The sequence below is a fragment of the Engraulis encrasicolus genome, chromosome 24 (genome assembly GCF_034702125.1).
Source record: "Engraulis encrasicolus isolate BLACKSEA-1 chromosome 24, IST_EnEncr_1.0, whole genome shotgun sequence".
NCBI lineage: Eukaryota > Metazoa > Chordata > Actinopteri > Clupeiformes > Engraulidae > Engraulis > Engraulis encrasicolus.
Window position 1 is genome coordinate 47876948 of NC_085880.1, and position 8094 is coordinate 47885041.

The following is an 8094-nucleotide window of genomic DNA, read 5'->3' on the forward strand; positions in this document are numbered from 1 at the left end:
TGCTTAGGATGGCCGTCTGCGGGTAAAAATGGCATTTAGCAGAAAAACCCGCCCAATTTTTGGCCATAGAAATCAATAGAATTGGGCGGGATTTAGTGCTTCCAGGCGGGTTTTGAGCTTTTTTTTGGGCTGGAAATCATCAGCCTCATCTGGCAACCCTGTTCCCATATTATTCGGCAGCAGGATCTTCCCGTATTACCGTAATACATTTTTCTTAGTAATGACGATGGGAAAGCATACAGAGAAAAAAAACACACTGGCATATGTATTTGTTCGCTTCAGTACCAGAGTTTGTGTAAGGTGGAGCGTAACAAAGGCTACTCTTAAACCTGTGTGTGTGTGTGTGTGTGTGTTTTTTGTGTATTTTGGTTGGCTACGTGACCAAGATGTAATATATCCAAGGCAATCAAATGTTGAGGTTTAAAAAATAGTCAATGTGTTCTTGTTGGGTTAAATGCAGATATTGCACAGCCCCGTTTCAATTGATATACATTGTTATTGATATCTGATCAATTGATTCACATCATGTAGGCTATAAGTTACAAACTCAACAGAATAGCATCATAGCATTTATATCCTTGGCTAATTTCCAAAGCCTGTCCCTAGGGCAGTCTTTCCCAACCTTTTTTGTCTCATGTACCCCCTATGCCTTTTCATTGTGCCACGTGTACCCCATAACTCTTGTTTTACATCACTTTTTCTATTCCAATGTAACTATGCTCCATGCATTTGTTTAAATTACATATTTCCAAGTACCCCCTGCAGTGTGCTCGTGTACGGGCTTTTAAAATGAAATATGAAAAAAACTGTTTTTTATTTAAAGAACAGCCAATCCATTCATCCAGTCCATTCATTCAACCTAAAAGACAGCCAATGCAAAGCCAATACACATATGGTTATCTAACCAAAGATCAATGTTCAGTCACTCTTTCATTCATCTATGAATTAATAGAAAAGTACAATCCTTGCCCATTTCTTAATACCTGCCCTGCCTTATGCACACAGTGACATGGACACACACACACACACACCCATACACCCATAATCACCTGCTCTCCATACCCTTTCAATACAGTTAAGATCTCACACACACACACACACACGCACACGCACACACGCACACACACACACACACACACACACACACACACACGCACACGCACACACACACACACGTAGTCCAGGAGGGGTCAACCTAGTTCAGAAGGTTACCAATTTTTATGGGTACTATGATGTCTGGCATGGTCCCCAGATAGAGGAACAGCACGTCTGCCGGGTTCCCTCGGGTGGGTGTGGCAAGGAGGGGATAAAACTGGCACCCAAAAAATGGGCTAGATCAGCTGGTGAGGTTACCACTTGGAACCTGTTGGAAATTGTTCATCATAGTCCCCCGATAGAGAAATGACCACTGCCAGACATTTTCAGTGGAGGGGGACCCCCCGTATGATGACACCCCCCAATATAGGCCATGACATGGTACAAAAAAACCCAAATGAGACCACTTTTTTAGATAATGCCAACATGGGGAAATGATTGGAAGGGTCAATATGTTCATAGAAACCTGTTTTGGGTACTTTTTTAGGACAAATATGACAAATCCGGACAGGAACCCCTGGACTCCTGGACTAACACACACACAAACACACGCACACACACACGCACACACACCGAATTCCACACACACACGCACACACCGGGTTCCACACACACACACACACACACACATACACATACACACACACACACACACACTGTAAGTGATCCTGCAGTTCCCTGCTACAGCCCCCCCTTGTGGATCTCCCAACTGCCTGCAGGTCACAGAGCACTTGAGGGGCTTGGCCATGCAGGAATTTATAGTAGGGGTGTAAATCACAGCCTTCATGAGCATACTTTGTACGATACGGTATCGATTTCTTAAATCAGGGATTCGATTTTTTTCGATTCGGTTCGATTCGATTTTTTCCCATTACTTTTCCACTACTATTGTGTTATGGAGCTAGCGCATTGAACAGGGGCCAGCGATTCGATTCTTTTCCATTCTTAAGAATGCCCCACGATACGATGCGATTCGATTAAATCGCCGGCCGATACTTCCGATACATTGATACATATCGATTTTATTTACATCCCTAATTTATAGATGAAAGCTGTGTAATTGTCAAAGCTCATCATGTTCAGGTACCGCTGAACATCACAGTGATGGGCTCTAATTGGTCTTTTACCCACGATTTTCAGCGCACGGTTTTATAGAGTCTCTCCAGAGGTCTAAAGCGGCGTACACACATAAAGCTAGCTTTTCGCTTGCTCGCCTACTCGCCACTCTTTCATGGAACGTTCGCTGAAAGTTCCCGCGGCTTTAAACTGCCAATGGACAGCCGAGAAGTACCGAACTCTGCATTCCAATTGGTTACTCGCTTACTCGCCTCGCTCGAAGATAAAATATTTTCAACTCGGAATCCGCCCACATCGCATCGCTTGTACAGTACTCGCCTGCGAGTCTCGCTGGGACACATTGACATTCTATTGAGTTCATTCGCTGAGCGAGTAACTAGCAGCGACGTGTGTGTACGGCCCTTAATTGATGAAAGACCTGCTCATGACCATGCAGTTATAGAGTAGCCAACATGAGAGAGAATCATTGAGTTCAGGTATATATTGGCTGCTTCAAATGATAAATAATCTCTAATTAGTCTGAAAGTGCACAAGTTGAGTATAACTGTTTTACTGATCTTCCATGTTTATCAAATCTGAGATGTTCATCCAGGATTAGTCCTGGGTATTTGGCTTCTCTAAACTAGTTAATTGGTTAATTGGAGATACTGATGTTTAATGTAGTGTTTTTTTTATTTTTTTTTACATTTTTCCAAAAACAAATGCAGTAAAGCACTGAATACAAACCACCAAGAAGGCAAGTTAATCTGAATACAAGTTCCTGTTCGCTTATTTATTGTTTAATGCCACTTATATCCTACTGCACAGCAATAAAAGCAGGGTGCACAGCAATATGTTATGCGGGGGTGGGGACTGGTAGAGGATTATGCTTTGTGACTAACACCTCGAGAAAAGTGTAATTACTTACACGGACGAAATCTTCCGACCCAAAGAACCAGTTTTCACTCACAATACCCGTGTAATAAATCCATCTGGCATTGTCTTGAAATTATAGTTGAGCTTTAATATCTGTCTTAACAGTTTGAAAGCGCGCCTGACTTCCATTCGTGATGTCCCCGGTTCAAAACTGTATCGAAACACAGGAAGTCTTTAGTTGCTGATGGTTAATGTGGAAACAGACCTGTTGCGAGTGACTGATGTTGTCTTTTATATATGAAAGTGCACGAAACAGAGTGGCCTTTGTGGTTGGCGCGCCATGGTATAGCTACATATTGAACACCTTGGTTCAATCCTCGCAGGATGGGTTGGCGCTGTTCATTTTTTAAATTGTCATTTAAAAACTGTCCTATCTGAATGACGACTTTGGTCCCAAAACACAAAAATGAAAAGCCTAAAGTGAGTACTAATTAACTGAATTAGGCCTATTACATGGAACTTAAGCCAAATCATCACAAATTTGACTAAGAATCGAACTTTGATTCACAGAGTGGTAACCTACATCTCTACCTCAAGACCATCTGATTTCTCTTCGAGTGTCAGAGAGAGTCTCACATTTTACAAGCATGTGCCAACGTTGGTAAGCGTGTCATGGAATTAGCGCCGTGATGATTTCATTCCACGAGAGGGCGACCTGGTACACCCGCTGTCAAAAAAGGTAGATCCACCCACAGACCAGGGGCGTCAGCAGCCTCAACACTATACAGGGGCACAAAAGGGCACCAAAAAGAAATGCGAGCACGCGAAGCGCGCGAGCTGAACAATTTTGGGGCAATTATTTTTTTAAAAGAATGGGCAGAGATAATTTATGCAAGCACACAAGAAAATATTTTATAGCACTTATTTATTATTAAACAGCATCATAAATACATTGTTATATTCTTATTTTCTGCATCATTCAATATCTACCTGAACCAAACTGAATTGAATTGGCCTACTGTTAACTTAACTGTATATCTGTATATTGAATTGGCCCACTTGTGAACATAACTGTATAACTGTAATCCATACTGATAATAAAAACTGGACATTCTTCTATTCTGTATATGCAAGCTATGAATGATCAATTGGTGTGTGTGTGTGTGTATGGCGTGTGCGCGTGTCTGTGTGTGCCGGTGCATGTTCACGTCAAGAGGGGGAGCCAGAGTATCACACATGGGCATTGCGTAGGCTATGTGTAATAGATGCATTCAATCGAATAGTTGGCTATGTTCACGGCATTATGTTTCTGTCTTAAAAGTAACCACCTGTAGGATGTCATCATGCTTTTGTCTGTAAGACCACTCGAGCAGCAAACACCAGAATGAGAATCATTTCAGAATCGTTAATTTTCAACTCTGAGACTAACGTGTGCTTGGGCTGCATTAAGTCAGCCTCCAACTTGCCTGGACGACGGCTCATTCAAGCATGCGCTGGGCTATTTTTAAAAGCAACAGCATAGCCTACAAAACTGCTTTCTACGAGTGTTGTATTCCGTTATAGTGCGCTATAGCCTGGGCTATAACAGCGGGGCCATTGGTTGCAGGCAACTTTGTCAAGATGTCAAAATATATGCCGATAGCTAGCAAAGCTGACAAGACAAGTTGGGGTAGTCCATCACGGGATCATCACCCCCTGAAAACACGAACGTACAGAATTGAGAAACAGCACAACATGGCAAATAGTTGGTGAAGCCGACATTTGTGATCTTTCTCCGATCAACAGGTCCAGCTTAGCTAGCTACTTATTGACCACATAGGCTAACACCACTTCAGAGACGCCCCTTCGCGTTATTAGATGAAACATGTTCTACACATTTGATTGACATGCTATGCTTAGTTTACAGATGATAACAAAAAATGACGCTTACTGTTTAGGCTACTTCACTTCACACCGGCCGGAGTGAATGGTCGCTGTGTTGCAGGTAAGGTTCGGTTCAAAAAGATGTGCTGCCCAAATCTCTCCTTATCAAGAAGAACGACGCTTTAGTCCTATTCGTCACATTTCATTGCAGCGGTCGGCCAATGAGGGGGGGGGGGGGGGCACCATGTAACTCACCACGTAATTCAAATAGTCAATTTCTTCAGGGTGCCAAACATAACTAGGTTATATTATAATCAATGTTTTAGTGTGTCTTCACTAGGAGAACTAGTAAAGATGTCGTGTTTCTTAAAGATAGTATGAAAAACTCCTGCATGTCTGTATTAGCAGGCAATTCCGGCTACATGCTCCGAGTGCGAGTGGCCATGGTGGCAAGTGCATTCTGATCAGGCTGCTGCGTCGGTGTCAGACTTACATTCTAACTTAAGTGTAGTAGGCTATAGGCGTATTTTAAGAGAAAAAAAATAATGCAAACATGTATTCTGTATATTAACAGATGATCCAGATTTAAATAATAAAAAATAAAGATATAAATAAATTAATTAATTAAAAAATCAGTGCCCATTATAGGCTGGCACCGCAGGTCCACACCAGGGCACGTGCCCCGGTAAAAATGCTCTAACGACGCCGATGCCACAGACCTTTAGATCCACCTTCTTTGCCGCTGTTGAAATCTCGTCGTCCTGATGTGTCCAGCTTGGTTGCGACGCAATTATGCCCGCCTTTTTAAGACCAAGCAAATCAGGTTTTGATCTTTTTTTTTCCTGCGTGGTTGCGACCGAGCCTATTCAGCCAACAAAGGGAGGTGCGTCACGTTTATGAGTGTCAAATGGCTGTCAAAGTGGGAACAGGCTACACAGTCTCACCCCAAGTAGTCAATTTTTGACTACTCAATTTTTGACACCCCAACACTGCAATTTTTGACGTCTTGGGTATTCCTTCCACGTCACATTTTGACTATGTCCTCAAAGGCGCCCCCTTGTGGCAGCATAACGTCATTGAGGTTAGGTTTAGGGTTAGGCCACATAGTCAAAATGTGACGTGGAAGGAATACCCAAGACGTCAAAAATTGCCGTCTGGTCCAAGGTAGTCAGAAATTGACTACTTGGGGTGAGACTGCGGTGCTGTTTCCACGTAGCAGGATATTTTTTTAGCAGGGTATTTTTTTCTCCTGCTACGTGGAAACGCAACATGTGGATAAAAAAAATCCTCCATTGTAACAAAAGCATTTCAGACCCCTAAACAGGATATTTTTTTCTCCTGCTATTTTTTTCTCCTGCACCTGGATTTTTAAATATCTGCTACGTGGAAACGGAAGGCCAAAACCAATGCAAAACCAAAACAAGCAGGAGAAAAAAATATCCACATATAAAAATATCCAGCTACGTGGAAACGGCACCTGCGTTGGAACAGGCCGTAAGGGGCAAGGGGTGGAGCACCACCCGAAGCTGAGTACCGTAAAAGTGCCTTTAGCCGTTATAAATCAAACACAAACCCACAGACTCAAATGGCTTATCTAACACTGTTGCCCAAATCACTGACAAAATTCTTTTAAAAAAGTGCTGTATATAACAATGAATTAGCCATGTGTCGTTCAGGTGAGGAAGAGGTTTGTTACCGCAGCAACACTATTGGGTGTGCACACGTTTATCACACTGCCAGACACTTCAGGCAACAGATTCAGATATCCTGCTATTATTAAAAACAGGACGAAGAAGTCTTTTATTCCACAGGTTATTGGCCTTTTTAACAAACAGAGTAAACAAAAATGTACATCTTCTTGCACCCTGTTCAGCAGGCCTGAGCAGGGATTGCACTTGTGTAGTTTTTATCTGCCATGTATTTATTGATTTACCCCTTGCTGATTTTGCACTTATCCTACAGGAATGCTATGAGACAGACTGGGACTGCTGATGATTGATGATGGTTTAATACCTGTCTATGTCCAATGTCCATGTCCATGTCAATTTTTCTCATGATTTTGGTACAAGGTGTGTCTTAGGGTAAATGTTGACGGGGGTGGGTTGGGCAGGGATCTGTTGTATGTATTGACTGTCCTCATGTCCAATGCGCCACCTACTGGAAGAAATTTCCCGCATGAGGGATAATAAAGACCCTACTACTACTACTTTGCTACAGAAACTCAGTGAGGCGAGATATATACAGGAATAATACGGCACAAAGATGTGCTCTTCCTGAATTCAGTTGAAGGAGAGGATTGTGCACATCCCAGGGAAAGGTGCAGGACGAAGGCCAACTGTATTTTTCAGAGTGAGAAGTCCGCACACTTAGAATCCTTTTCGTTGTGTTTTATTTTTTCATGGCAGGATAACGTTTAGACTTGAAGACTGCTGAGGTCGAAACGTTATCCTGCCATGAAAAAAAAAAAACACAACAAAAAGGATTCTAAGTGTGCGGACTTCTCACTCCTCCTGTGTTCCCCTACAACTCATTAAAAAAGTGCCCGCACCAACTTTGATGTTGTATAATTCCTTAACGACTTAAACTATGACTACGAAACTTGGTGACTTTTCCTAAAATTTAGTTGGCTACAGTTTAGTACCAAAAGATTATGTTTATCATTTTTGTTGTTGCCATGGCAACGGTTTTCTGACTGAAAATCACTGAAAATCTCATTATTGTTCCTTTTTCATATATTTTTTTGTTATTTCCATTAGCATCAGACAGCTTTGTGAGCATTAAAGTGGTCTGAAGCATATAATCATTAAAATTTCGAGATTTTGGGCATTATAATCAGATTATGTCATAATGACGTCATAATACCAGATAATGACACAAAAAATATGTCATGCATAGATGTCCATATGCAGATCATCTCCCCAAAGTTTGGTGGTCATACCGTATTTAGTTCATGGTCAAAAGAGCCCCCCCCCCAGGCCCAGGAATGCCAAAAAAGCCCAGTCTGAATAGGGTTAACTTAATCGTGACGTGTCCATCTTAATGACACATAGAATCTTCGTTTGATTTGGTGTGTGTTTACACCCAATTTACAACAGGTATCACAATCAAGAACCAGAACGCACAGTATAAGATGATACTATGGCTAGTGGGGCTGTGTCCAAAAAGAGCAAATTGTTCATAGACGGATGTAAAATATTCTTCAAG